Source organism: Paroedura picta, chromosome 3, assembly GCF_049243985.1.
Source record: "Paroedura picta isolate Pp20150507F chromosome 3, Ppicta_v3.0, whole genome shotgun sequence".
NCBI classification, from domain to species: Eukaryota; Metazoa; Chordata; class Lepidosauria; order Squamata; family Gekkonidae; genus Paroedura; species Paroedura picta.
Genome location: NC_135371.1, coordinates 114,266,636 through 114,294,442, shown reverse-complemented (window position 1 = coordinate 114,294,442; position 27,807 = coordinate 114,266,636). Strand labels below are relative to the sequence as shown.

At 52.8% G+C, this 27,807-nt stretch overlaps 1 long non-coding RNA gene across 3 annotated transcripts in view; it reads right to left on the bottom strand.

Moving 5' to 3' along the window:
* Positions 1–27,807, bottom strand: part of LOC143831291 (uncharacterized) — a 115,543-nt gene that overhangs the window by 54,113 nt on the left and 33,623 nt on the right. The window contains exon 4 of one of the 3 annotated variants that reach the window (XR_013228795.1): positions 4,818–5,115. The exons of 1 other annotated variant lie outside the window; for it this stretch is intronic. This is a non-coding gene — a long non-coding RNA (uncharacterized LOC143831291). Of the gene's footprint in view, positions 1–4,817; positions 5,116–24,028; positions 24,117–27,807 lie in introns of those variants that run through there. One more of the 3 variants, XR_013228796.1, reaches the window with a different exon arrangement.

Genomic DNA, 27,807 nt, shown 5'->3' with positions numbered 1-27,807 from the left:
TGCTCAGGTGCCTCTGAAAACTGAAAAACAGAGCATGAAGGAAAGAGCATGTCAGAGAGATATAGGCACTGAACATAAACTTATCCATCACGGCTAACAACTTTGCGGGCTGGCACTGTGGCCAAATAAGACACGACTGTCTGGAATGGCATTAACATGGCCACAGCTATATTCAGCTCCAACCCAGAACAGAGGGTTGGCCCCAATTTAGGCACAACCCAGAACCCAGAGATGCCCTGGCCCCACCTTTCTCCAGCCGGAAAAGACAGTCCCTTGCCTCTAGAGTTCTCCACACAGGAAGCAACCTAATGAGAAGTCAATGGGTGCCATCTCATTTGGATCCAAAGGCTGCTTGGCTTTGAGCTCCTGGCAACCCAGCAAGATCAGCCATGCTCATATCAGCGAGTCCCTTAATGGGACCCCCAACACCTCAGGGAGTCCAGAATACAAACCGGCTCCCTGCCAAATGGGCTCCTCCTCATGCACCCTAACCCTCCACTGAACAGGGTCCTGATGGCCCCATTCCTGCCAACCCACTGCAGCCCTTGTGCCAATTCAACAGAGCGCCCCTTATCCTGTGTAGCCATTAATCACAACCTCAACTGGACAAGTGTATGCCATCCTGCTAAAACCACGGAACCAGGCAGAATGTGATGTCAGGGTGATGGACAACCATCCCCCCAAGCTCTGCCATCAACTTCCTCACAGCCTTATTGACTTTCTGATTGGCCAAGTTCACTTTTTCTGAACATGCGGTGCCCTACCAAGCATGTCTGTCCAGCAGCTCAGACCAGATCAACTGCATCCGAGGCAAACATTGTGCCGGCACCCAGAGATTGGTTGCAATAAGGTTGATCAGCTACGGCCCAGAGATCCATGGCAGGTCATTCTCTCCCAGGTGAATGACAAGAATCGCTGGGGCTCCCTGATGGAACACTTACTCTGTCATGATGCCCACCAATGGCTGCCATGTCAAACTGCAGTGCCTTGACCAATGTATGTGCAGCCAGTCTTCCAAGCCCAGGTGCTGCCCTCATCCAGAATTTGCTGCATACTCACCTGCACAGAAGGGGATGCTATGTCCCATGATGATTGTGGTGGCAATGGAGATGGCCAGCCATAGACCAAGCCACCATGGCACTCCCATCAGGATAAATGTAGGTCCTGTATGCCTGGTACTACCCCCTCCCAAGCCCCATGATCTCCTGATGAGGCACCCCAGCCAAGTGAGCCTGCATGACAGCCCCTATACAGAAGGAACGGGTCCCATAACAGGATGCTTGGAGCCCCAGGCCCGCCAAGCACCTCTGCAATATGGCCATGAGTTGAAAATGGAACAGACAAGTTTCATCCTTGTGAATCATCAACATGCTGGGCAAGCCAGGTATTCCTCAGGCCCCCTGACTGGGCATAGTCCCCCCCCCCGGAACCCGAGATATCACTGTGCTTGCTCATATTCCTGCCTGGTCCATTTTAGACCTCTTGACTGCTATTACTGCCCTTTTCCTGCAGACATCTACATGCCCAATGCAGAGGGCAGAGGGGCCCAAAGCCAATTGCAAATGAGCCACCATCTCACTGCACCTGAAGGCCCCATGGTAGGCCAGCAGTTAAGCTGCCCAAAACAGCTGAGTCCCATATTCCAAATAGCATACTTTACCCTGAAATTGAGATAGGGCATCCTCTATTTCATTGTTCACCCCCAGGACATGCTGTGCCCTGAAAGAAATGTTGCTTGCCAGGCAGATGAGGACCATGTGCCGGACCAGCCCCATGACCTTAGCTGTCTGTCTGTTATGCACACCACCGGTTGGTTGTCACACCAGAACAGTACCCTCTGGTTGCAAAACTTCTCCCTCCATATCATTTATTTTATTTTATTTTATTTAGATTTCTATACCGCCCATTTCTTTGCAGCTCATGACTGCGACTAGATTGGGAAAGCACTCCAAAAAGGTTAGGTCCTCCGCGCTACAGCTGTCTGGCCACCATTGTGTGCAACAGCATCCCTCGTAGAACATGCTGAACTCCTGATTGCCAGCCATGTCTGAATGAACCTTAATGCCTCCCCCGGGGCTAGCTGGGTCTGCCATATGAAGATGCCATTAAAACCTTGGAACTCCAGCCACACCCCAAGTTCTACCCTCAGGCCCTTGAGCAGCCTGACATGGTGATGTGGCTTCTGTAGGCCCCTGGTGGCCTGAGCAATCCTAGCACAGAAAACCTGTCCCAGGCCCAACACTTTGCAAATGAAATTTAAGTACCCTCAAAGGACCTGGAGGTCCTTAAGTGCACATTTCTTCTTTGCTAATGTAACTCATATCAACTCCCATATGGCCTGTAGCCTGTCCACCAGTTAGCATAAGATGCCTTAGATGGAGTTCAATTCAGTGCCCAAGAAAACGAGCATTGTCTTTTGCCTTCACAGCCCATTCCAAAAACATACCGAAGGCCTTGAAAGCCACAAAAGTAAACATTCAAAGGTAAATGAAGAAATGTTAACTTTAATGCAATCCATTTTGGAACAATATTTTACTGTGGAATCCTTTTATTTAGCTACACATGCTTACTTAGTCAGTGTGACTTTTTGTGGCTGTTTTCTGTTAGCCAAGGCATTGCAATCCAAGTCAAGGTTTGTGACAGGCACTCTTAATAAACACAGTCACTTGAATTTGAAATATACACCTGCTAATACGTTCTAATTTTAATACATTAAAAATTAGAGGCCCTCCAAAAAAGGGCAAGTATCCAGAAAGAGTGAATGAGGGCATCCTTCCACCTGTAACAGAAGATATGCCATTGACTTCAAATTATACGCAGGGTGTACATACACATCACTGCTTGTCAGCCAAGCCGCAATCATAACAAGTAAAATGGCAGCCAGAGGGACGGGAACTTGGCTGGAGCAAGATGTGAGAATGGGAATCACAAAAGCTTCCCTGCTAAGAGAGTACTCAAGAGGCCACTCACCGGCTCATGCAATTACAGATATATAAGAAGACTCCTAGCTGGACTGAGGAAGGGAAGAGAGGTAGAAGCATGCAAGGCCAGAAGTCAGAGCAACCGGTTCTTGGCCGGCAGGAGGCCAGGTTGGCAGAAAGGAAGACCCGACAACATGAGCTTTGGCTTAAATTTGGCCACAGCTTTTATTGAATAACAACCACCTCCCACCGGAGGGTTGGCGCAGCATGGGAAGGTCCGAACCTAAACAGCCTGCTGGTTGCTCCACAACCCACCAAGTGAAGGAGCACGTCAAGATCCCCGCTGGGAATACGTGGTCCTCGGCTTGGGTTGCTAAGATGGAGAAACAACCTCAGAAATAGTCAAAGGGCGCAAACCTCCTTGCTTCAATCTTGAAGTTGTCTGGTTATTGGTGAATAGCACTGCCCACCCCGCCGGGTGTTGAACTGCTCGCAACCACCCCTTTAAGGGGGTCCCCTGGTTGTGGGGAGTCTGATCGCACACCGGCTCCCCACGCAATCGGCTCCTTTCCATGCGAATGCCCCGCCACTGAACGCAGGACCCTGCGTTCCTGCCAACCCTCCTGCCAACCTTCGAAATCTTGTAGCCATTCAAGGAGTGCACACTTGATGTCGTCAAGCCACAAGTCGTGACCCCACGAAGATAAATGCACTCCATCAGGCCTGCAAAGGGCAGCCAACTGGCTGTCAACATCAGGGTGCCAAACAACCCGCCCCCTTAACTTGTATATAACTTTCACAACTGCTCTGTTAACTTTAGCTTTTGCCCTGTTAATAACCGCGGGTCTTTTTAAGCTTCTCCAGGATCTGCGGGATAGTAACTCAGACCATATTAAAACTGTGCCGGGCAAACGTTGATGCAGCACCATCAGGTCTTTAACTGTCGCCCCGGCAGACCTGGAATATTGTATGATCGCCGCTGTATGATCGCCGCTGCCGGAACTCCCCATCGATGGACTGCTTGAGAGGCCAGTTCCAGAAGAGAACGCCATTTCAGACCCCGACGACCATACCAAACAAGCCGAAGATGATTCTCCAGGCCAAGCTGAGGACCCCATCCGAAGCTGGCAGCATATCTTCCGGCCCAATGCTGTGTCCCAGCAGGAAAACAAATGGTAACGTGGAGGGGCATCCTGAAACGAGTAAAAGATTAGCCAAGCATGTCTGGCCGAATGTACCTTTTATACGCCGAGGAACGCCATCTTCCCAGGGCCATGATCTTTTTAGGTGAGGCCCCATCTTGAAAAGCCAGAGTTGCCACCCTGATTCTAAATGAGTGTGTGCAAAAGTGTTCAGGTGTCCTGCCCACTTGCCGTAAGCACACTCTCAAAACGGCCAGGAACTGGTATCTTGAAAAGTAAGTCCCGTTCTCATGCAAAAACAAAGGGCCAACTCTGGGAGGGCGAACTTGTAAATATCTGTACAACCACCGGACCGGGCAGACCTCAGGCATGGGGCCCTTAGGTAAGTATATGGATGCTCCCCTCCCCGCCTGATCAGCTTTGGATATTCTTAACCACACTGACACCCCTGAACGAGTGAGGGCCACGTCGGCCAGTGTTAACACGGCGCCCCAAGGACCTCGTCGTGAAGGAGTCACAAGCTCCCCGCAATGGAAGGCCCCCCAAAAGGCCATGGTGAAGGCCACACCAGACAAGGCTACTTCATAAGAGTTAAAACATACTTGGTCTAGCTGGAGAACTAATTGCTTTAACAACGCCTGCGTAATGGGATGTCGGGCGTCCCGAACTGTCGGGTTAGCCTTTTGCCAACCCTTGATGGCCTTGCGTGCTAGGAATGATGAGCTAGGGTCCCATGTTCCTAGCAATTTGCTGTAAAAGGAAAGTCCTGCTAATTGCACTTTCATTGTCTTAGGAGATGTGCCACACTCCCACAGATAAACCAAATAGCGCAACAAAAGGCGTTCGTTCATGGACCAATGCCCAGGAGAGACCCCTTGATGAGGTGAAGGACATATAGCTCCGGGCTGCTCCCTCATACGGGCATTGTGTGGAGAGTACCAAGGAACCTAGTGCACCCTGCAGGATCACGCGATGCTAAGCGCCCACAGGTCCTCTGGGAAGACATCTGGGTCGGGATTCGCGCTGGGAGCCATACGACGAAACCTCTCGTCCTGAAAACGAGAGAGGGCGTCAGCCACCTCATTCTTTACCCCCGCCACGTGCTTTGCCCGAAATGTAATGTTAAACTCGAGGCAAACTAGGACCAAACGATGAACCAGACGCATAACCCTCATGGACCGCGATGAGAGCTTGTTCACTATGAGCACCACTGCTTGGTTATCACACCAGAAAGTAACTCTCTTATTAGCGAACAACCCTCCTCACAGGGTGACATCAACCAAAATAGGGAAGGTTTCCAGGAATGTTAAATCCCTGCAGACTTCCTCCCCCCACGATAAAGACCAACGTTGCGCGCACCATTGAGAACCATACAAAACCCCAAAACCCATGCTGCCAGATGAGTCAGAATGAACCTGCAAGTCAGCTCCCAAAAATAAAGGAGATTGCCAAATGGCCACTCCATTGAAGTTGGCCAAAAATTCTTGCCAAACTGCCAAGTCCTCCTTAATATAGCGGGTCACCCGTATCCGGTGATGGGGTTTGGTAATTCCCGCGGTGGCGCGCGCCAACCACGCACAGAATGCTCGACCTGGTGTGACCACCTTGCAAGTGAAATTAAGGTGGCCTACCAGGCATTGCATTTCTTTCAGAGTACATTTTCGTTTTCTAGACATGTCTGTTAACAAACCTCTCAAGGCCACCAATTTGGCTTCTGGTAACCTAGATGTACCTGCCCTGGAGTCTAGCTCGATACCCAAGTAGGACAGACACCAGGTAGGACCTTCTGTCTTTTCAGTGACCAGTGGAACCTCCAATTCCTTCGACAACTCCTGGAACATGGCCAAGCGTCACCCACACAGAGGTGAGTCACGGGGGCCAACAAACAGGAAGTCATCTAATTAATGGGTCGCTTCCTGAAATTGCCCTTTCCTACAAACTGCCCAATGCAAGAATGTGCTAAACGCCTCAAAAGCTGCACATGCAATAGAGCAGCCCATGGGCATCACTTTGTCCACGTACCATGAACCGTTGAAGTGTAATCCCAGTAGATTAAAATCAGCCGGGTGGACTGGGAGGAGCAGATTGAATATCGCATTTGGCCATTAATGCTCCTGGTGGTCGAAAGGTGCATAACGCACTGTGCATAGCTCTGGCTTGATGCCATCATTGACTGATGCTCCCCGGGGATAAGACAGGTGGTGTATCAATCGGAATTCGCCAGGAGCCTTCTTGGGGACCACCCCAAGTGGCGATACCCATAGCTATGGAAAAGGAGGGGACGAAAAGGGGCCAGCCATGCGTCCCTCCCCACACTCCTTCCTTATCTTCTTTGCCACCACCCCAGGCAGCTCTTTTGTGGACTTAAGGTTGTCACATTTTGTTGCCATCTGGTCACCTATATATGGAATATGAAAACCTACCGTGAAGCCCTCTTCCAAATACTTAGCTGACTCTCTATTGGGATACCCGGCTAGCCATTTTCTCAAAGCTGGTAAACTTACCGGTGTGCGTGCTAAGCAGGAGAGCGAAGCAGGCAACGCCTTAGGCAGTTTTGGATGCAGTTGAAGGTCCTGCTGCTCCCGACCCCCCGTCCTTTTCCCCAGAGGATTGGGTTCCTCGAAAGGGCGTCTGGGATCCTGGCCGAGTGCAGGTGGGAAGACCATGATTCCCCCCACAACCTTCGCATTTGTGATCGAACCGACAGCGCCTCCTGCGGCACCCCTTATTGTTATAATCCCAGCATGGGAGACCTGATGACCGTCTCCCAGATCCTTTCTGCTGGGATTTATCATGAGGGTGGTGGGCACTGAAACCCACATAGACCATCCAGGTATCTGGGTGTTTCAGATCCCATCTGGCATCCTCGTTTTGAGACGCGAGTTCACAGAAAACCCGGTCATAGTCCATGGCGGCTTCGTCCCCCGCCAAGTTCCTAGCTTCTAAAATATGGGATTGGTACCGCCCCAAGTGCCAGGCCCGCTCAGGCCTGGCACAATAAGCGTCAGGTACTCTGTGTACCCCCTCATCCAGTTGTCGAAATTACACTCGACAAGAGGGAAGTCTTTCCTCCTCTTTCGATCCCTGCGGCTCCCTCTGTCACCCCCTTGTTCCTGGCCTTTTATTAGGGAGAACAGATCCACATACCAGCCCTCGAGAGCCCTTTTCCGGATCTTTTCCTGAAGGTGTACGCCTGGAGGGGCATCCGCCACCATATATTTGATGGGGGGGGGCCGCGCCTCCACTGGGATGCCTGCTTCATTTAAAAGCCTGTTGGAGTTCACCCTCCGTTGATGCATCCATGTGGGGATCCCGGGCACAAGCCCCTTCGAGCCAGTACCAACCCTCCCGGCGTGTAGGAGGGCCCTCATCTAAAGAAGTGGACTCAACCGACGAAAGGCTGGATCGTGCTGATCTTTTACGTTTTTCAGCACCAGACCCGAAATGCTTCTTGTGTTGCGGCCTGATATTTTCCTGGTCTTGTGTTGCCTCCTCCGACCCGCTGCTACCACTGACACTGGACACTTCATTGGAGCTGGTGCTCTGTCTATGCCGATTGGATTTTTCTCGTGCAAAGTGCTCAATTGCACGGGCGTAACCCCGCCAGTAGTAGGCGGAATTCCCTGACCGGCCAGAATGAGCCCTAGCCTGATGCCTGGCAGCTGAATCCAGACTGGATGTGCTGCCAGTCATGGATCTGCCCTGCTCAGAACTGACAGAAGGTGAAGTGCTGGAAGGCGCTGCCTTGCTCTGACGCCTGCTGGAAGTGGACTTGCTGCGAGGGCTGTGGGCCACCTGACGCCCACTGACCGTGGACTTACGTCCCCGCCTTACCCTAGGCGCCCTAGGGGAACCATTATTGGGACCTGGCCCTGCTGCTGACGGGGCGGGAGCGCCTGGATGCAAAACTCCCCGGCTTTTTTCCCTGACCCTGGCTGTACTCTTTCCTTTGCGAGCCATCCCGGGGCTCTTTGAACGGGCGGAACCCCTGTTGCTGTGCTCTTCCCCGGGCCTTCCCGATTTTTTGCCCCTGACGGGGGGTGGAGATCGGCTGCTCCATCCTCGCTGCCTAGCAGGTGCCTTCTCTCGTGGCCCTCCTTTGGCGCTGTGTTTTGCCGCATGCCCCCTCTGGGTCCCGCTGCCGCCCGCCTTTTGGGTGGGGATTGCTGCTGCCCAGACCTCATGTGCTCTGGCTGTGCTGGCCCTCCGATGGCTGGCTCCCTCCCTGCCCTGGGCCGCCTCCTGTCCACCTGCCCCTGCTCATGCTTGAGCCGCTCCTCGCCCCCCCCCGCCTTCTTAGTCCGGGAGTAATCTCCCCTGGCCATCCTGTAGTTTTTTTTATGAGGGGGGGCGATCAACGAAGGAGCCTGGGTGCTCAAACTGAGGCGAGCCCTCGATACCTGCTGGGCCTGCCCTCTGTAAAAAAGCCCGAACTCTGCCGTGTTAATTGAAGGCTGGCGGGGGGGGGGGGAATCCTCACACAGGCCTCCGAACTCCTCCACGAGCAAGGAAACCAACCTTTCACTTGTTTGGCGGCCTTGAAAAGAGGCAGGAACCCCCCGGGCAGCGTCTCAAACAGACGCTCCTGGCCCCACCCCCGAGCGTGCCGAGCACGTAGGCTCTGGCCACGCGCCCGACCACTCCAGGAGCCAGCCACGCCGCCGCGTCCTCCCTGCCCACCCTCCACCGGCCAAACAGCGGCTCGGGTGAGTCCTTGCCGCAACTTGTTGTGGAAAAAAGAATGCTTTTGCTTGCAGCAGGAACCTCACCAGTAACTTTGGAAGCCACTTACTTTCATGGGTGAAGCCTCTAGAAATGTTAAGTATGCAAAACACTTTGAATCCTTTTTTTGCAAAAATATCAGTCCTTTTACTGTCCTTTCCCTACTTTTTTTTGCAAAAGCAGACCCATTCACAAAGCAACTTTACCTTCCTTATATACATGCATAGCTTCAACATGGTAAGTCATGGAGAGGTAGAGTTAAAAAGCTGAGTGGTATGGGTGCCTCAGCTTTGCTGGCTAGCAAAGCACGTAGAATGGCCAAACTGGCAGCGGGGTGCTCTCCTCCTGTCCCCTCCCAGCTTGCTCACCTGCTGGCCAGCCAGCGGCTTCGGGGAAGGGTGGGTGGAAGCCGCGCCAGGCCCCGCACCAGACAGTCTCCTCAAAGCTGGGGGCGGGGTCGAGGCAGCTGCCCAGCCGCCCGCCTGATCCGGGCTTTCCTGTGGAGCTGGGGGCAGGGCCGAGGCAGCTGCCTGGCCACCTATCCCATCCGGGCTGGCCTGCTACGTGGCTCCACCACCACCTTTCTTCTCACCACCTCTCCTCACCCCATGCCTACTCGCCATCGTGGGGCAATTTAAGCAACGTGGCGGGACGCAGGGCGAGTGGCCTGGAGGCGCGGAAGTCCCACTAGAAGTGGGACAGATGGGCACCTTATTCTAGCAGCAAGGAAGGCATTTGGCATGTGGGTGACCAAGCTGGGGCTCATGTTATTGCTCCTCAGGACAGCAGAAATTATACATATGTGTGACTGTGCACTACTCTGTCTCCATGCAAACAGGAGCAGAGGAGGCAAGGAGTGTGTGTTGGAGGAACTGAAAAATTTCTCCACAGCAACAAGAAAGCTAAAAACCACCATCACCCTAGCTACTACATCCAACCACAAGCTGAAGGCAAGCTGTCTTTTTGTATTGTCCTGTATCAGCCACCATGGGAATTAGTTTGGAGAGGGCTGCATCCCCTCTGGCTTCTTTTATCTTCCTCCTCTTAACACTGGAAGGTAAATAGCCCTGGGGGGCTGGAGTGGAAGCACCGCTCAGGGCATCTGAAAGCATGGAGACTGTAACACATGCTACATGTGCTACGTAATTAAACCGGTTATGCACTACTCAGATAAACATAGCTGTCATGTTGAAATATAGGAGGGAAGGTGGTCCATTGCAAACAGGAGATTACCTGTGCCTCTTCCATTCCCAGATACTGGACTGCTAGGGAAATGAGCTAGGCCTTATATCATATCATTTGTATTTATAATAAATAAAATCACATTTACTGATGGCAATATAAGAGAGAAGACAGAAAAAAAACACAACTTGGCTGATTTCTCAAAGAGTTCAGATTGCATGTTAGGGGACATCAGTTTCATAGAAATCCAAAAGATTTGATTACTACTTTGGCGTGACCTTGAAACCTGACAAGTGGAATATATTTAAATAATTCAGCTATTCGTAGAAGCTGAACTGTTTATTAGTGTTACAGTTCCAAAATGCTGAAGTCATGTAAATGCTGATGATATTTCAGACTAAGTAAATCCTCCTATCTGCTGTATTTCCAGATACTAATCTGTTGACAAACATTTCTCAGCCTTCTGCAATTACAACTGCCGTGTTATGTTCAAAATTTGCAAGCACAGATTATGAATATATTTTGCTCATCTACTGTCATGCTAATATGTGCCTTTTCCATAAGATGAATTGTTCTGGAAAGTGGCTTCAGAATCCAATTAGCAATGTATTTATCTTGAACTGCTTCTGAAACATTTAAAAGAAGAGGGGAGAGGCAGCAATCTGTCAGATCCTACTTTAGCCAACCACTCAGACCAAGAAGGTGGCCTCTGCAACTAAACACCTATTGAGTTCTCTTCTATTTATAAAGAAATATTCTAACTGAGGATGCTAAATGACTCCTCTGGTCAGGTTGCAAAGTGATGAAAATTATAAACAGGAGCCTCAAAAATCTTTTCAAAAAAAGTGTGATTGTTTTCAAATGTTCAGAATTGTTCTGTGCATGCAATACTGTTGTTCTCTTCATCTCCATCACCTTCCCTTATAAATCATCTGTGATGTCTTTTAAATTTGTAAAAGGGGCATTTCATCTTGGAGAGTAAGGATAAGGTGTGTGGCTTGTTTTTCTATCATATTCCTATTGACTCAAGAACTTTGCCTCAGCCTCTGAACAGACTTCAAGAATAAAGCAAAATTGAGTATTCATGGCATGTATGTGACATTTTCAGCATGCTTGGCTCTTAGTAGCATTAATTATAATCACTGAGTGGAGACAGGATACTCTGTGTGTATATATTAAGTGCTGTTAAGTTACTTTTGATTTATGGTGACCCTATGAATTACTGATCTCCAACAGGTCCTATTCTTTGCCTTGTTCAGATGTTGCAAACCAAGGGCCATGGCTTCCTTGATTGTATCAATTTTATGTTGGAACTTCCTCTTTTTATGTTGCCTTCAGCTTTGCATGGCATTGTTGTCTCTTCCAGTGACTGAAGTATGTTTAGTCATTTTATCTTCTACAGAGAGGGCCATTTCGCACAGAGCTCAAAGTTGCTATTTGGTTGCTGTTAGCGAAATCGCTACTTCAACTAGCGAAATGTAACTAGCTGTGCCCGTAACGCACAGCTGCGGTTTTTGCGGAATTTAGCACTTTCACTTCTCGTCACTTTCGTAACCCACAGGCTTCCGGTTCTCCGTCTTTTCGCTACAAAGGAGGTCCCTTTTTAGCGCTTCTGGCCTCCCGTGCCCGTCAATCAAACTGCGGGCACACCTTTGACCTCGACCCTAAAGCCGGACTTGTCGGGGTCCCCTTTTTTTAAAAAAACCTTGGGAAACCCGTAGCAACGCGTTATCGTCAAATCATTGGCGCCCTTGGAACGTGTTTTCTAGTGTTTTCTATGAACCAGAGGTTGATGCATTGATATGTTTGAAAGGTTAATCCCCGCCCACAGTACACGCCCACAGGTTACCTGCTTATATGCACCTGGGCAGACACGCGGTCGGCCTCTCTTTGTTTGCGTAGCCTACTGCCCGCAGCACAGGTTAACGTTGAAATGGAGAGGATTATTGTTCAATTGTTGGCTCGGATGATTGCGTTGGTCCAGCGTATCCGCACCACTGTGCAGCATAGGAGGGCTGCTTCAGAGGAATACCGAGAACGTATTGCCAGAGCGATGACCAGCAGCACAAGACGTTCTCAACGGGCAACCATGGCGGCAAAGAGGCACTGGCAAGCTCTGGCAGAGGTCCGGTTCCCCCCCCCGGTTCTGGGCGGACGAAAGATCCTCTGACTGGTGGGAAAATTTTGTGTGGGCTCGCTGGGATGATGACCACTGGATTGCCAACTTTAGAATGTCTAGGGGGACATTTTTTGAACTCGTGGAGGCTCTACGTGGACGCATGGAGAGGCAAGTCACTGGCATGCGGCGACCCGTGCCAGTGGAAAAAAGGGTAGCGGTCGCATTGTGGTACTTGGCAACCCCTCAGTACTTCCGGACAGTAGCCCAGCAATTCGGACTCGGAGTCACTACGGTTGGCGATATCCTTAAGGAGTTCTGCCTCGCCATGGAGGCGGAATTGTTCAGCAAAGTCGTGTGCCTCGGAGACCGGCTTGGAGCGGTGAGTGTCATTCGGTCCCCTTTGCCCTTTAAAATTTTTTTCTTGTTTGACAGGTCAGCAACGAAGACGCGATACACCCCACGCTGACTTGCCATGGCTTATATTCTTTTCTTTCCCTTATTCCAGAGTATGGACGGGTTTGCCAGGCTTGGATTCCCGCATTGTTTTGCGGCCGTCGATGGAAGCCACATCCCTATCCGTGCCCCCGGGGGAAGCATAAAGGAGTACGGTAACAGGAAGGACTTTTGTTCTGTTCTCCTGCAAGGAACTGTGGACTTCTCCGGCCGGTTTATCGATGCCGAGGTGGGGTGGAGTGGCAGGAGGCATGATGCCCTTGTTTTCAGGGAATCCAACCTCAGGAAAGCCATGGACGAAGGGGTCTTTGTTCCAGGAAACCCCACCGCCACCATTGAGGGCGTGCGTGTGCCGGCGTTGGTGCTCGGTGACGGAGCCTACCCATTACGACGCTGGCTCATGACTCCCTACAAGCGGCCAAGGACAGACGTGCAGAGCCACTACAACCTCAGTCACTCCCGGGCAAGGAATGTAGTGGAGCGTGCCTTTGGACGTCTGAAGTCCCGGTTCCGTTGCCTGATGTCCCGACTCCATGTGCATATAGACAATGTGACTCCGCTGATCATCGCGTGTGTCATTTTGCACAACATATGCGAGGACAAGGGACATAACATCCCCTTCCCTGTGGATGAACCTGATCCTGTGGTCCTTGAGGACACTCAAGACATCCCTGAAGCAAGGAGAAAAAGGATCTATGCTGAGGGGTGCAAGGTTCGGGACGCCATAGCCACCCACATCTACAGAAACAGGAGGCGTGTTTAATTGTTTTTCCCACTCTGTTGTTGAATAAAGTTTGGTGTTCTTTGCTTAACCTTGTCTTGTGCGGTTTGTGTACTTTGCCTGCAAAAAAACGGGGATTCTCTGGTCGAAAAGCACTTTGACAGCCCTAAATGCTAACTCCCCACTGAAATTGACACACACAATACGGAAGCGCTGAACGGGGAAAGTTCGGGGAGGCGGGTAGCCAGGAAGTATTGGCGACCCCTGTCAAACCGGAGGATCAATCCACTTATGTTCCAAGGAATAATTTTATTGGTGGGCAGCTTTGATACATTTAAAATAGGGGTGGTCGATCGGAGCAACGCACGTTCGTTCCCTAACCGTCATTCCGAAGATGCCGAAGCCACGGAAGGGCTCCTTCTGGCAGCGCGCCGAGGCTGAGGCACTTCTGGAGCTAGTGCTCCAATCTAAAAGTGTTGGCCGCCTTATGGCCAGCACCCACTGCCACACCAAGGGTGCTTACCTGGTGTTGGCATCAAAGCTGAGGGAGAGGGGCTATGTCCGGACCTGGGAGCAGGTCCGGACAAAATTTAAGCGAGTGAAGCTGGACTTCCTCAACAGTCTGGAGCAGTGGGGGGGGGGGGTCCCGCAGCCAAGCGGGAGGACGGTCTTCCACGACCAGATGGTGAAAATATGGGAGAAGGCTGGGAAGCCCCCCCTGGAAATGAGGAGGCATATGGGTAAGTGCTGCCCTCGTTGTGTTTTGCCCTTAAACATGCATGGCATGACTAGCTGCCTCTTTCCCCTACTGTCCCCAATGAAATTCGAGAAAGTACTTAGATGCTGTCAACCCCCTCTGACTTAGCCCGCCAGTACTGTGTAGAACCACTTTGGTTATGCGCTTTGACTCTAACTGTGGTGTGTCTACCAGCTGTGTTTCATCTCTGGTTTGTGTGCTTTTAATTATGATTTCTCTTTTTCTTTGCCCAGCCACACAATCACCATCCAAGATGGCAAAAGCACCTGAGCTTGAGGAGGGGGAGGAAGAGGGACCTTCCACCTCGGGACAGGCTGCAGGTGAGAGTTTTATGTCTGTGCGGGAGACCCATGTGTGTGTTCCCCCATGGAGCAATATGGGAGCCTGCTGTGATGCCTCCATTTTAAGTGCTATTAAATTCTTTGTTTGATTTCTATAGCAGAAACTATGGAGGCAAGGCTGCGTGCCATGGAGGCCAGGGTGGCTGCCTTAGAGGCTGAAGTGGCAGACCTCAAAGGGGAGTTACAGCAGCAAAGGCAGCAGAGGGAGGCGGAAGAACGTAGGTTATGTTCCCCACTGCCCAACTCTTCTCACACTGTGGCTACGGCCACCAAAAAGTGTATGCATGTAAACTAAAAAAATTGGAAAATATGTCTGGCACTAATGTGTACTTTTTCTCCCTCCCCACACAGTTAAGAAGAAGGAGGACGAAGACCTCTTCCGCCGCAAAGTGCGGGGGACCATGGGACGGTTGTGCAGGAGAGTGAGGGAGCTGGAAGGGGCTGGGGAGGGGAGCGGTGGGACCTAAGTTTTGTTTTCTTTTTGTGTTTTGGGGTGGGGGGTGTTGGGGGGGTTCCCAGTTACTTTGCCCATTTTTCTATCCCTGTTAAATATTTGAATTTGTTAAAAAAAATTGGCTTTCTTGGAGGGTGGGGGTGGTGGTGGGGGGGTCCAAGTTACATTCCCTTGTTTTTTTCCCCTGTTGAACTGTTTCTGAAAATAAAATGTTGTTGTAAATTTCCTGAAAAAGACTCCAGTGTGACTCCTTACACTCGCACACCTTTCACACCAAACTCCTAAAACACCTTTAACCTTTAAAACACCCTCCAACCTCCAACCCACACAACGGTGCCAGAATAGGCACAATCACTAGAGAGGGTACACAGAGACAGAGTCAAAAACATAAACTTTATTGAACAGACAACAGCAAACACAGATAAACAGACAAAATGGCCCAAACTAGGAGGGGGAGAACTTGTCCGCGGGTTTAACAAGTCTCTTCCCGAGAACAGTCCTCCTTCTCGTTTGGGTCGCGGCATTCTGAGAGGGGGTGGGTGGGGTGGGTGCTGGAGGTGGTGGGGGGGGTGGGGGGGGTGCTGGAGGTGGTGGGGGGGTGTGGGTTGGGGGGGGGGACGTTCACTGTAATCTGAGGAGGGGGGGCCGCCTCCATAACCGCGACCGCCCTCTCCATCAGCCTCCTTATCATTCGAACTTCCTCCACGCTTTCGCGTAGTGAGTTGTTCGAATCTCTAAGGATGGCACGGAATTTTTTGCCCTCCTGGGCCACGAGGGAGAGCATCGCCTGGTCTGCAGCAGCTGCACGCCTGGACTCCTCCTGGCAGTGCTCCAGGATCCTTTCTCCCACACTAGTGAGGACGGAGACGCGCCGCAGCCTGCCGCGTTCCCTGGCCAGCCTCTCCTCAGCCGGGAGAGCGCCCCTGGGTGGTGAGCCAGCTGGCTCGTCGTCTTCAGAAAGGACCTCTGTTGGCAAAAAAAGAGAAAAAGAACTGTTAGTAACAACGAGACAGTCAAAACCCACCCTGGTGCACATGGTGGCCTTTCTTGGTCACATATTGTTAAACCAAGACTCAGAACAATGCCAGGGGAGCACACGGTTATTGTTTGTTTGCCCATGGTGGCCTTTCTTGGTTACATGTTAAACCAAGACTCAGAACAATGCCAGGGGAGCACAAAAATGAAAAGGAAGCACACAGTTATTGCACACAGACATTGTCCTGCAGCCATGGCTCGAAAGGAACAGTTCATGCACGCTCACCATCTTGTATCTGTATCCGCCTGCGCAGGGCAGGAGGTCCAGCCACCCCACGCTCCTCCTCCTCCTGTGTCCCGGGTATGAAATCTGAAAAAAGGGAACAAAGAACATGATTTAGGACCAAAGTGTGGCAAAGCAAGCTTCAAACCCTAAAGCAGCAACGTTGAGGGACTCTCTTCTGTCTCTTGGCAGTGCTGCTGCCCTGCACAAACAGAAAAGCACAAAGCAGTTAAACCCCCCCCCCTTATTGCAACTGATACTTACCAACATTTGTGGACGCCCCAGAATCACTGTCCTCTGCTACTGCTGCAGGGGACTCTAGGACCACCGTCCCAGGCATCTGTGTCTCTGTGGACAAGAGCAGAAAATAGTGAAAAAGGAGCAAGCATACAACCTGAACCACACAGCAAGCTCCCAAAGAAGTGGCTAGAGCACTGCAGAAGGCCTATGGCTGAGGCATGCAGCAAAACTGTTTGGGTAGTTGTTTAAACACAACCGTTTTAAAAAGCCACCCAAAGCAATCCACAAACATCCAAGCATAGCATGCGTTGCAACGAACACAAGGCATACAATAGTGAAAAAGGAGCAAGCACACAACCTGAACCACACATCAAGGTCCCAAAGTAGTGGCTAGAGCGCTGCAGAAGGCCTATGGCTGAGGCATGCTGCAAAACTGTTTGGGTTGTTGTTTAAACACAACCGTTTAAAAAAGCCACCCAAAGCAATCCACAAACATCCTATCATATTATGCGTAGCAACGAACACACGAGAAAACGATCCCCAAACGTCAGAACACACATTTGCTCAATATAAAAACAAGAAAATATAAAATAAAAAGAAAATTACTTACCGGAGGCAAGGGGCGTTTGCTCAGGAACCTCCTCCGGCTCCCCAGGAGCGATGGCCATCAGGTCCACCGTGACCAATTCCGCTGGTCGTTGCTGGACGGGGGGTGGAGGCCGAAAGCTGGACGAGGTGCCCTCGCCGGGATCCTCCTCAGCGGGTGGTTCCTCGACCGGGGCTGCCGGCTTCCGAACCACCTTAAGGCTCCTCCCGACGCGCTTCGGCCTGCCGGCTCCTTCCCCGTCTCCGTACAGCTGGCGCTGCTCCTCGAAGTAGGGGCAGGTAACCTTTTCGTTGCCGGAACCCTTGTTATGGTTCACGGCTCTCATGTACTCCGCCCGCATAGTTTTTGTCTTCGACCGGCATTCAAGGCCGGTCCTGTTGTGGCCCAGGGCACGCATCTTTATGGCCACTTGTTCGAAGACCTCCCTATTTCTGTGAGAGGACTGGAACGCGTCCTGGATTTTCTCCTCCGAGAAAATCGCGATCAGGTCCCTGATCTCCGCGTCCCTCCAAATTGGGCCACGGCCGGTTGCAGGGACGGACGAGGCTTGAGAAGAGGATTCCATGGTGCTTTCGCTAGTAGCTGAGCAAAATGGTGGTGCGAGGTGCAGGGTGCAACGGATCATATACCTTCCCGCACACAAAGACAAAGGGACTAGCCGGCTCCTGATTGGTAGAGGGCAGTAGGGGACACGCGCATTGGCCACATTAGGTCACATGTCACGTTCAAAACTCCTCGCGCGGGAACAGGATCTGCTCCTAATGGCCAGATTAGCGCCTTTTGTTTGACTTCTCGCATGCGCTGATTCGTCCACACGCGGGAAGAGCAGTTTGAACATGCAGCGGGAGCCATTTTAGTGAGATGTCCGCCATTACAAAAACGCATGCCGGTGTAAAACCGAGAGCAATTGCAGTGGTACGCGACAGTTCCCCAATAATATTCACCAACCAAAGCATAAATCAATGACATGTAACTGGCGAACGTTCGTTGTCACGCTCAGCGGACAGTTTTTTAAAATGAACGGCGGACGGCGACTCCGCTTGCCGGAGGTCTAGCCGCCGATGGAAGGGGTTGTCCGCACCCAAGCACAACCACGCACCCGGAACCACACAAAGACCCACTACACATAAACCGCCCCTCATGCTAGAATCATTTCTATTGAACCCCTCTAAGCTAAACTGGAGACTGCGAGCGGTGAACGTTCGTTGGCACGCTCAGCTGAAAGTTTTTTTAAAATGAACGGCGGACGGCGACTCCGCTTGCCGGAGGTCTAGCCGCCGATGGAAGGGGTTGTCCGCACCCAAGCACAACCACGCACCCGGAACCACACAAAGACCCACTACACATAAACCGCCCCTCATGAAATCACCTCGAAGCATATCTATTGAACCCCAGTAATCTAAACAGGAGCCTGCGAGCGGCGAACGTTCGTTGGCACGCTCAGAGGAAAGTTTTTAAAAATGATCCCCGTACGTTGACTCCGCTAGTACTGGCCTAAGGTAGACGGGGTTTTAAGCTATGGGCAAATGTTTGGAACGTGACGGTGTGTGCCACTGTGCTTTTGGAAAACTATTGTGGTGTCCGGGCAGAATTTCAGAAAGTGATCTTGCTTGAAAGCCAGTCGCTGTCTCGTTGCCTCGTAGATCCCCGCTCGCTCGGAGAAAAAAGATGGCGGACAGTTCGCCGGAAGTTAGGAGGAAAGGCTCGGGAGGAGGGACTTTGAAGAAACCGCAACAATGGTAACGCACAAGTCTGTGGCGCTACTGTTGCAGATTGGTTGCAGGAGTGTATCGCTATCCGGAGGGTGAATCCAGTTTTCTGGATTCCCCTAGAAGCGCTACAACGAAGCGCTTTTTGCGGGTCGGTTGCAGGACTGTTGCAGATTGTGTACGACGTCGTGGGTTATGGCAAATTTGTAGCGTTTCCAATTTGCAACCATCCTGCTACTTTGAAGCCGTGCGAAATGGCCCAGAGTTTAGGCTTGAATTGACCTAGAACTGACTTTTTTTTTTTTCTTTCTCACAGTCCACACAGGATTACCAGCTCCAAGTTGGGAAATACATGGAGATTTGGAGGGGCTGAAGTGGGCAATGTCATGGAATCCACCTTCCAAAGCAGCCATTTTCTCCAGGTAAACTGATCTCTCTCCAGGTCAACTGACCAGATACCTACAGCCTCCACCTATTGTGTCTGTAAAACTCTTCTCCAACATCAAATTTCAAAGAAATGAAAATTCTTCCTGTCATTTTTCTTCATTATTCAATCTCCATACCTATACATAGTGGTGGAAAATACTATGATACGGATTACCTTGATCTTGGTTGCCAGTGGCATAGCCTTATTCTTATAAACAGAGAAGATAACAATCTAACAGGCCCACGGTTGGTTAGATCTGTCACATGGGTTCAAGAGAGGGAGGTTTGGGAGCTCAGTAAATGTTATTTCATTTCAGTTGATCTCAACCAAATGCCTGGTGGAGGAGGTCCCTTTTGCAGGCCCTGCAGAACTGTTTTAGTTTTGTTATGGTCCTGATCTCCTCTGGGAGCTCATTCCATCATGTAGGAGCCAGGACAGAGAAGGCTCTAGCCCTGGTTGAGATCAAGCGGACTTCCTTGGGGCCAGGGATCACTAGCCGGTTAGAGATGGCGAAGCGCAGAGCTCTTTGAGGGGTGCAGGCAGAGAGGTGGTCCGACAGGTACATTACCAAAGGTAATTACCAAAACCTTAAGCTTGATCTGGAATTGGGGAGGTTCTGTGAGATGCTGTGGACATGTCTGTTCTGGGTGAAACCTCTGGTTTCCACAAGTTTTCCTATTTCTTCCACTTTGCTTCAGAATTGTGAATATGTTGAGCTGGTGTTAGGCCTAAGGAAAGAGCTTCTTCCCTAATAGTCACATTCATGGCCACAGAATTAAACTGCAGATGTCCCACCCTCTTTAGAAACTTTGCTGTTAAAATTCATTTACAATATTTCCATTCTGCCTTTCAGTCTGCCTTTCCACAAAACGCTGCATAAGATAGCTAACCACAATAAAGAATAAAGAATCCAATTAGTTTAATGCAAAAAAAAATCCAACAATATGAGTTTATCACTAAATTTAGAGCTCAGGGGGGAATATTGACAAGGAAAGACTGAAGTACAGGAGGGAGTCTTTTCAAAATCAAAGAAGTGGTGATTTGTTTATGGGCATGCCCACAAATGGAATGGACTAGCAACTACTTTCTCCCAGAATGTGGCATTATTCCTTCCTCCTGTTTCAGTCACCTCCATAGCTCTTCAGTTCTTTCCACTGCCCTATGTGTCTCAGGGGGCAACTGGATGTGTTCATCTGCTTTGTGCACTCTCTTGGCATTTGGTTTGATTGCATTCCATTCAAGGGACTGAACCACAAGGATTTTAATGGAAGCAGGGGAGGAGGTTAAGTCCAGCAGAGTCTGAATAAGCCCAGCAGTGAGAAATGAGCAGAGGAAAGAGGAGCTGCCTTTGAATACAATGCCATACTCTGCTTCAAAGCATCTTGTCTGTGATGCATTGAAAAATGTTAATTATCTCTAACCCATTCTGAGCATTGTCTTTTGTATGGTAATGTGGCCACACAGATCTTTTTTTGTATATAAGTACATTCTTAGCTTTCAGATCTGTATCATTCTTTCTTTGACAGCACCTTTCATTTCTCTCCCCTGCCATGAATTAAAGTTCTCTGTTGTTAAAGAGAAAAGATTAAGAAACCCAAAGTCCTTTTGTCCTGGAGGCTTCGGCATCTTGCATTATGAGCTTGTTCAAATGGATTTTGTAGGTATCATCTAGAAATCTCACTGTTTAAAAAAAAAACCCTTGGACTTTTACAGCTGCAAAATCTTTCTCAAGTATCATATCCCAAGTAATTCCAAGTCACAGAAATAACCCTAAAGTCTATCCTTCTCAAGCTATCAGTGATTTCACTAATACAGAAAAGTGTCTTTAAAGATCTATGCAGAAATGGAAGCCTGCAAACCAAGCTGACTGCAGAAGAACTTACTTTTGACCTTTAAAAAGCCACACAAAATATCTTCTGTAATGTTTATACAATAGATTACATTTTTGCAAATTGTTTTCTAGATCTTCAGTGGCTGATGATTCAAATTATTCGTTACATCTGTTAGACCAGTGGTCCCCAACCTTTTCATCACTGGGGACCGATCAATGCTTGACAATTTTACTGAGGCCCGGGGGACATCGCTGCCTGAGCCCTTGCTCCACTTGCTTTCCCGCTGGCGCCCGTGACTTACTGCCACCCGCTGGGGGGCGCTGCCAACAGCAGCTGTGCAATGCCATGCCAAGGGGGAGCCCCAGCCATGGCGGCCACTGGAGAGCACCGAAGGTGAGCCAGCAGCAGAGTGGCAGAGTCCAGCAGCCAGAGAGGAGGTCGAAGAGGAGCCGTGGCCCGGTACCGACTGATCCACGGCCTGGTACCGGTCTCCGAGGGTCGGGGACCACTGTATTAGACAACAATAAGAAACAATCCTCTTGTGTGCTACCACTGTCAGGAATAGCATCAATAACGTAGTACAGTACAAGATTTCATACATAAAAATTCATTTACCCACCCCGTATACAAGGGCTAAAATCAACCAAAGAGCTAGCTAGATATAGATATAATATTTAAAGTCCGCCTTTATCACTGAGACTCAAGGTATATGACACAGAAGAAATCAAAATAAGATTAACAGGAGGGGTCTTCTAATAAACAATGGATTTTTTGAGGAGAGGTATTTTTCATAATGACTAAGAATCCCAGATTTGTATAACCATTCCACAAAATCATCATAATGAGTGTGAAACAATGATTGTCACATATATTATCAGCTCAGGAATTCTGAAAGGCACACTCCTAATATAATCTGTGTTAGGATGTTTTGAAGGGCAGAGTGAGAGAGAGTGGGAACACAGAGAACACAGACACAGAATGAGCGAAGGTAACCCTTGGGTGGATCCAAACCACCCATCCTCTCCAAGACAGTCTGACTACAGGATGGTGGAGGAGGGCAACCATCAGCAGGCCATCCACAGAGTCCGAGTGACATACTGGTCAAGCTCACCCTGCCCATCAGGCCAGCTGAACTTGGGAAGGCAAGGAAAAGTGAAGCTCCATGGATGTAAATCTTTATTGGAGATATAGCCATCCCCTTCCCTTGGGAGGACGCCACTGCCTGGCATGTGCCCACACTCCTATGGAGGTCCTCCATCCTGATGGAAACTGGCATGCTGATGCAGACTTTGCCCCGAGACCATCTGCCCTATAACTAACCGCCAGCTATGGTGAATGGAAAATAGAAGAAAATCAACACAACCATAACATCTTCTAAGATCGTAATAAAAAGGGGAGGGAGGGAGGCAGTTTGAGGCATGGCAAGAGGCAAAAGAATGCCAGCCTGGCCAAGCAGCCTGCTCCCACCTTCACTACTGCCCTTGTGCCTCGCAATAACATGTTCTTGCTATGCAGACTTAAGCCTGCAGGAACAGGCATTCCCTTTTGTGCCACCCCCCCCCCCTTCCTGCCTCCAGCAAAACACAGCCACTTTTGCTAGTGGTGACAGCTGAGCTTGCAGGGCAGTGGGAGAGAGATTGAGTGCACAGAGAATACAGAATGCTTATGTATATTTTTTGGTGTCAACAGGCCACAGCTTTTATTGTTATGCAAATGAGCAAAGACAACCCTTGGGCAGATCCAAGCCATCCCTCCACCCGAATACAGTCTGACCACAGGAAAGTGGAGGAGGGAAACCATTAGCAGGCCCATCCACAGAATCTGAGTGACACGCTGGTCAAGCATCCCCTATCCACCAGCCCTGATGAACCTCAGCAGGGAAGCAAAAGAGAAACCCAATGGGCATGACCCTCTATTTGAGTCATTCATGGCCACCTGCCATGCCAGGCAGCTGTCCCCTTCCCCTGGGAGGACACTACTGCCTGGCACGTGCCCAGCCTCTTATAGAGGCCCCCAATCCTGGAGGAATACAGCATACAGAAATGGTCCCAAAAGGATCTGTCCCAAACCTAACTGCCACAGAGCTGGGAGGGAACTACCCCCCAGCTCCCACCAATGGTCATTGTGATCAACATAGGGAGTGTATGGAAGGAAAATGATCGAGGAGGCAGCCCAACCGGCAAGGCCAGCTCATAGGGAACCAAAAGTAAAAGGATTCAGATGTCTTTATACTAACGCCCGAAGCATGGGCAATAAAAAGGAAGAGCTGGAACTTCTCATGCTGATGGAAAGGTATGATCTAGTAGGCATCACAGAAACTTGGTGGAATGATTCTCATGACTGGAATGTAATGGTGGATGGATATGAACTGTTCAGAAAAAACAGAATAGATTGAAGAGGTGGAGGAGTGGCACTGGATGACCCATTATGCACGGGGGTTTTAACGCACATTCAGGGTGGAATGGCGGCGACTAAAATCACTGATAAAGCACGGTGCCGGCGGCAACGGGCTGCAGATTCAACGCACGCCGCCGGAAAAGTCGCGTTAGCGGAACGCGGAAGAAACCACAGCTTCCTTGACAACCAGGGTCCAATCAGATGTGGCGCCGAAGCCGCCGCGTGCATAATCGGGGAGTTCCGGGTTCAGGCGCCAGAGCCACAATCGAAGCGGCTGCTGGAACGCCTCGCTAGGCGGAGGTCACCCAAAGGGAATGGGGACAGAAAGGCGCCCGGAGATCCCAAAGGGGAGGGGAAGCAGGGGAGCCCTGGACGCAACGGGCCGGGGCGGTAAGCTCCAGTGGGGGAGAGGGGCAGCATGTCCTATGAGTGAGGGCACAGAGTCCACCAAAGCGACAACCCACCAATCCCCGAACCCTCCCCCAACCACAAACGACAGCAGAGACGAGGGTGTGGGTGAAACATATAAACTTTATAAAACAGTTTAAAAAGTGTACAAAAGTGCAGATGGGAAAACAGTGCAAAAAATACAGTGTAAATACGCGGGACGAGCAAACAGGGCACGCGAGGGGGGAAACAGTACGAAAGGGGACGACCTAGGGGACCGACGGATCGGGGCAGCAAACAAGGGGAGGGGCGAACTGGGAGGCAACTAAGGGGACACCCGAACCCCCCCCCCCAAAGTCCAGCTGCAGGGCGGCGGGTGGTCGACGGCGGGAGCTCACGTGGGCGGCGAGGAGGGTCCGGCAGCACAGCAGTCCGTCGAGGTATCCCCTGCAAGTGGGCAAGAAAGGCACCCGGTGAGAGCGGCGCCGGTACGAGGTCCCTACAGAGGGCCATGACGGCAAGGCAGCGCAGAACGGCCAGGCATGTGGCCCGGGTCCGCACAGTCGCCCGTTGCCGTCATACACACCCTCCTGCTGCCGTAACATCCAGAGAGGAGCGCCAGCCTCCGCCCACATCAGGTCCAGCACATCCGCGTGTGGCGGAGGCGGCCCTGGGGTGCCAGCAGCTATGGCTCTCAGAGCCGCAAAGAAGGCGGCCCTCAGCCACTCGAATTTCTCCCGGCACTGGCGGGGTGTCCGGGAGTACCCGGCGGCCTCGAGGTACTCCGAGGCCGCTCGGAACAGGTCGAACCAGTTGACCAGCTGCGGCGTGGTCATGAGGCGGCGTGACGCGCCCATCGCCAGGCAGTGGAGCAAAAAAAGCTCCACAGCCCGGCATTGCCAGCGGGCTCCGTCACGCCGCTCCCTCCACGTACGCACCATGGTTGAAAGTGACCAGCCCCTCCCAGGGACCGCCCCTTCCCACCACGCCCCCCTGGCATCCGGCTGACAGTATAGCGAGGGGCACGGGGACCGCCCCCGACGTTCCTGGGAAGCCGGCATTCCCCGGACGCACCGACGCATGTCACGACCGCCTATCGCCGGCCACGCTGCCCGTGCTCCCTGGCCACGCCGTGTAGACCCCATTGCCGGCCACCTGGTTAGTGCAAGAGCACGCGGCCATAGCGAGCAGGGAGGCCATGGCAGCGCACCGTCCACGGACCCCTGCCCCAGCGCCCGAGGGGCCACCTGCCCCAGCGGACAAGTACCCGACCCCTAGCTCGTCGGCATCGGCAAGCACGGGCGAGCAGGGGGGACGGGGCCGTAGCTGGAGGGAGCATGAGGTCGTGGCTCTGCTGGAGGTCTGGGGCGCCCCGGACATCCAGGAGGCCCTGCACGCGTCCCACAGGAACCGGGAGGTGTTCGAACGGGTCTCCAGGGACCTCCGGGAACGAGGGGTTGTTCGCAGCGCCTTGGAATGCCGGACGAAGACCAAGGCACAGCGGCAGGAGTACTACCGTGTCCGCGAGCATAACGACCGGACGGGAGCCGAGCCAGCCACATGCCCGCACTACCGGAGGCTGGCTGATATCTTGGGCACGCGGGGCAGTGGGTGGCCGCGACGAGTGGCACGGAGCCTCAGTATGCGGCGTGTTCCCCGGCCACCCGAGGTGGTGGAGGCTGAGTGGGCGGGCCGGGGACGTCCACCGAAGAGACCGGCATCCGCCGGTGGGGCTCCGCCGGCTCCACGTGTGCCCTCTAGGCAGCGGGAGCCACGGCCAGGTAATGGCCCCGGGTGGGCGGCCGCCCGGGCAGTGGGGTGGGGGGCCACGCCACAGCCAGCGAACCCACCCCCTGTCTCTGACCCCCACCAGGGCCATCAACGGCGCCGGTGTCGCCTGGGGGGACAGCGACCATGCCGGACAGACAGACGAGGAGTCAGCCGGGACCCAGGAGACCACGGGTACCATGGGTTGGCAACCGGGTGGAATGGGTGGTGTGGGAGCCGCGGGAAGGGCTGGCCAGCAGCCAGCTCCCCAGGTGTTATGGCCCGACGGCGGACTGCCACCCCGGGCCAAGGCCCCGCCCTTCATGTCGCCCGCAGGTGCAGCATGGGGGGATGCCCCGGACAGAAGCCCAGTGTCCCCGGACGTGGCCTCCAAGTCCGAGCGACAGGGGTAGGACTCTGCAGGTGCGTGCGATGGCGCGGAGGGACAGGGGGGCGCTGGGACGGCCGTTCCCCAGCACAACACACCTATTCACATGCAGGTGGAGGCGGTGGGGACGGAGACGGCGGCGAAGAAGGGGAGGGGCCGGCCCTGGACCTCGGGGCGCTCTCTGCCGAGGAGCGCCTACAACGAGAACGCAGGCGCCACCGCCGCGTCGCGCTCCTCACCACTGTGGGGGAAAGGCTACTGGAGCAGGGGGAGGAGGACCTGGACGAGCGTCGCCAGTTGCAGACCACGCTGCTGGAGCTCGGGAGGGCGGAGGGCGAACGGGACCACCAGGAGTAGGCAGAGTTTCGGGACCTGCACCGGGAGATGATGGCCGGGCCAGCTGCCTCCCTCGCGACAGCAACAGGAGTCCTGGACCGCATTGCGACAGCCCTGGAGCAGATGACTCCCATGGATGCTGCCCCTGGCCCCGCCGCTGCCATCCCACCGGCCGAGCCACCCCTTGCAGCTCCCATTGCAGGGCTTGTGGAGGCTCCGGTCGCCATGGCACAGGGGGAGGGGGCGGCGAACGGGATAGACGGCGTCGAGGACACCCCTCCACGCCGCGGTGCGCGGGGGCGAGCCAGGTTCGCTGCCACGGGGGGCCGACGGCGGCCCCGGGGAGGGCGCGGGCTGCGGCGCTTGTAACCGGCGACAAATAAATGGCCATCCCGTCAGTGGGGTGGCCCTTACCTTCCCCTGTGTTACGTGTCCGTCATTCACCTGGCGCCCCTCCGTGGCCGGCGGTCAAACATGTAGGCGGCCACTGCGTCCCTGACGCGTTGCCCCTGCTGCCATGTGCGCAGCCGCTCCCGCCGACTGGGCAGCCCTTCCTCCTCGACCTCGATGGTCTCCCTGGGCGGCACCTCCAGACGGAGTTCATGGCCGTGTGCCTCGCAGATGTTGTGCAGGATGACGCAGGCTATGATCACCGGGGTTACGTTCACTATGGCGGCCTGGAGGCAGGAAAGCAGGCATCGCCAGCGTCCTTTCAGACGGCCGAACGCCCGTTCCACCACATTGCGTGCGCGGCACAGACGGCCATTGAAGTACGCCTCCACCGCATTCCGTGGGGGGGCATAGGGCTTCATGAGCCACCGGCGTTGGGGATATGCCCCATCGGCAACTATGAGGGCTGGCACGCGAACCCCCTGCATCGTCACGGTGGGGTTCCCCGGGACGTACGCCCCGGCGTCCATGGCAGCGCGTAGGTTAGACTGCTGGAAAACGAAGGCGTCGTTCCGCCGACCACCCCAGCCTGCCTCCGCATCAATGAAACGGCCTGTGTGATCCACCGTCCCCTGGAGGATGACCGAACAGAAGCCCTTCCTGTTCCCGTATTCGTCGTAGCGCCTCCCGGGGGCACGGATGGGGATGTGGCAGCCATCCACGGCCCCGATGCAGTGGGGGAACCCTAGGCGGCCGAACCCATCCATGATCTGTGGATGAAAGGGGGAGTTAGGCTGCGGGGATAGTGCCCCTTGGTCCGCTGGCCGCCACTGTGCCCTGCCTTGTCTACCTACCTTGCCGACCCCGTCTCCCAGGCACACTACCGTCCGGTAGAGCTCCGCTTCCATCGCCAGGCATACCTCCCGTATGATCTCCCCCACCGTGGCGACCCCAACACCAAACTGGTGGGCGACGTCTCGATATGTGTCCCCTGTCGCCAAGTACCATAGAGCAATGGCGACCCGTTTCTCCACGGGATGGGCATCCTCATGTTGGTGGCTTGTCTCTCCAGCCGGCCCTGTAGGGCTGTCACGATCTCCTGGAATGTGCTCCGCGTCATGCGGAAATTATCGATCCAGTGGTCGTCGCTCCAGCTGGCTGTCACATAGTTCTCCCACCAGTCTCGGCTCCGCCGTTCAGCCCAGCGGACCCTCGGGAACCGCACTGTGGACAGGACGTGCCACCGGCGGATGGCAC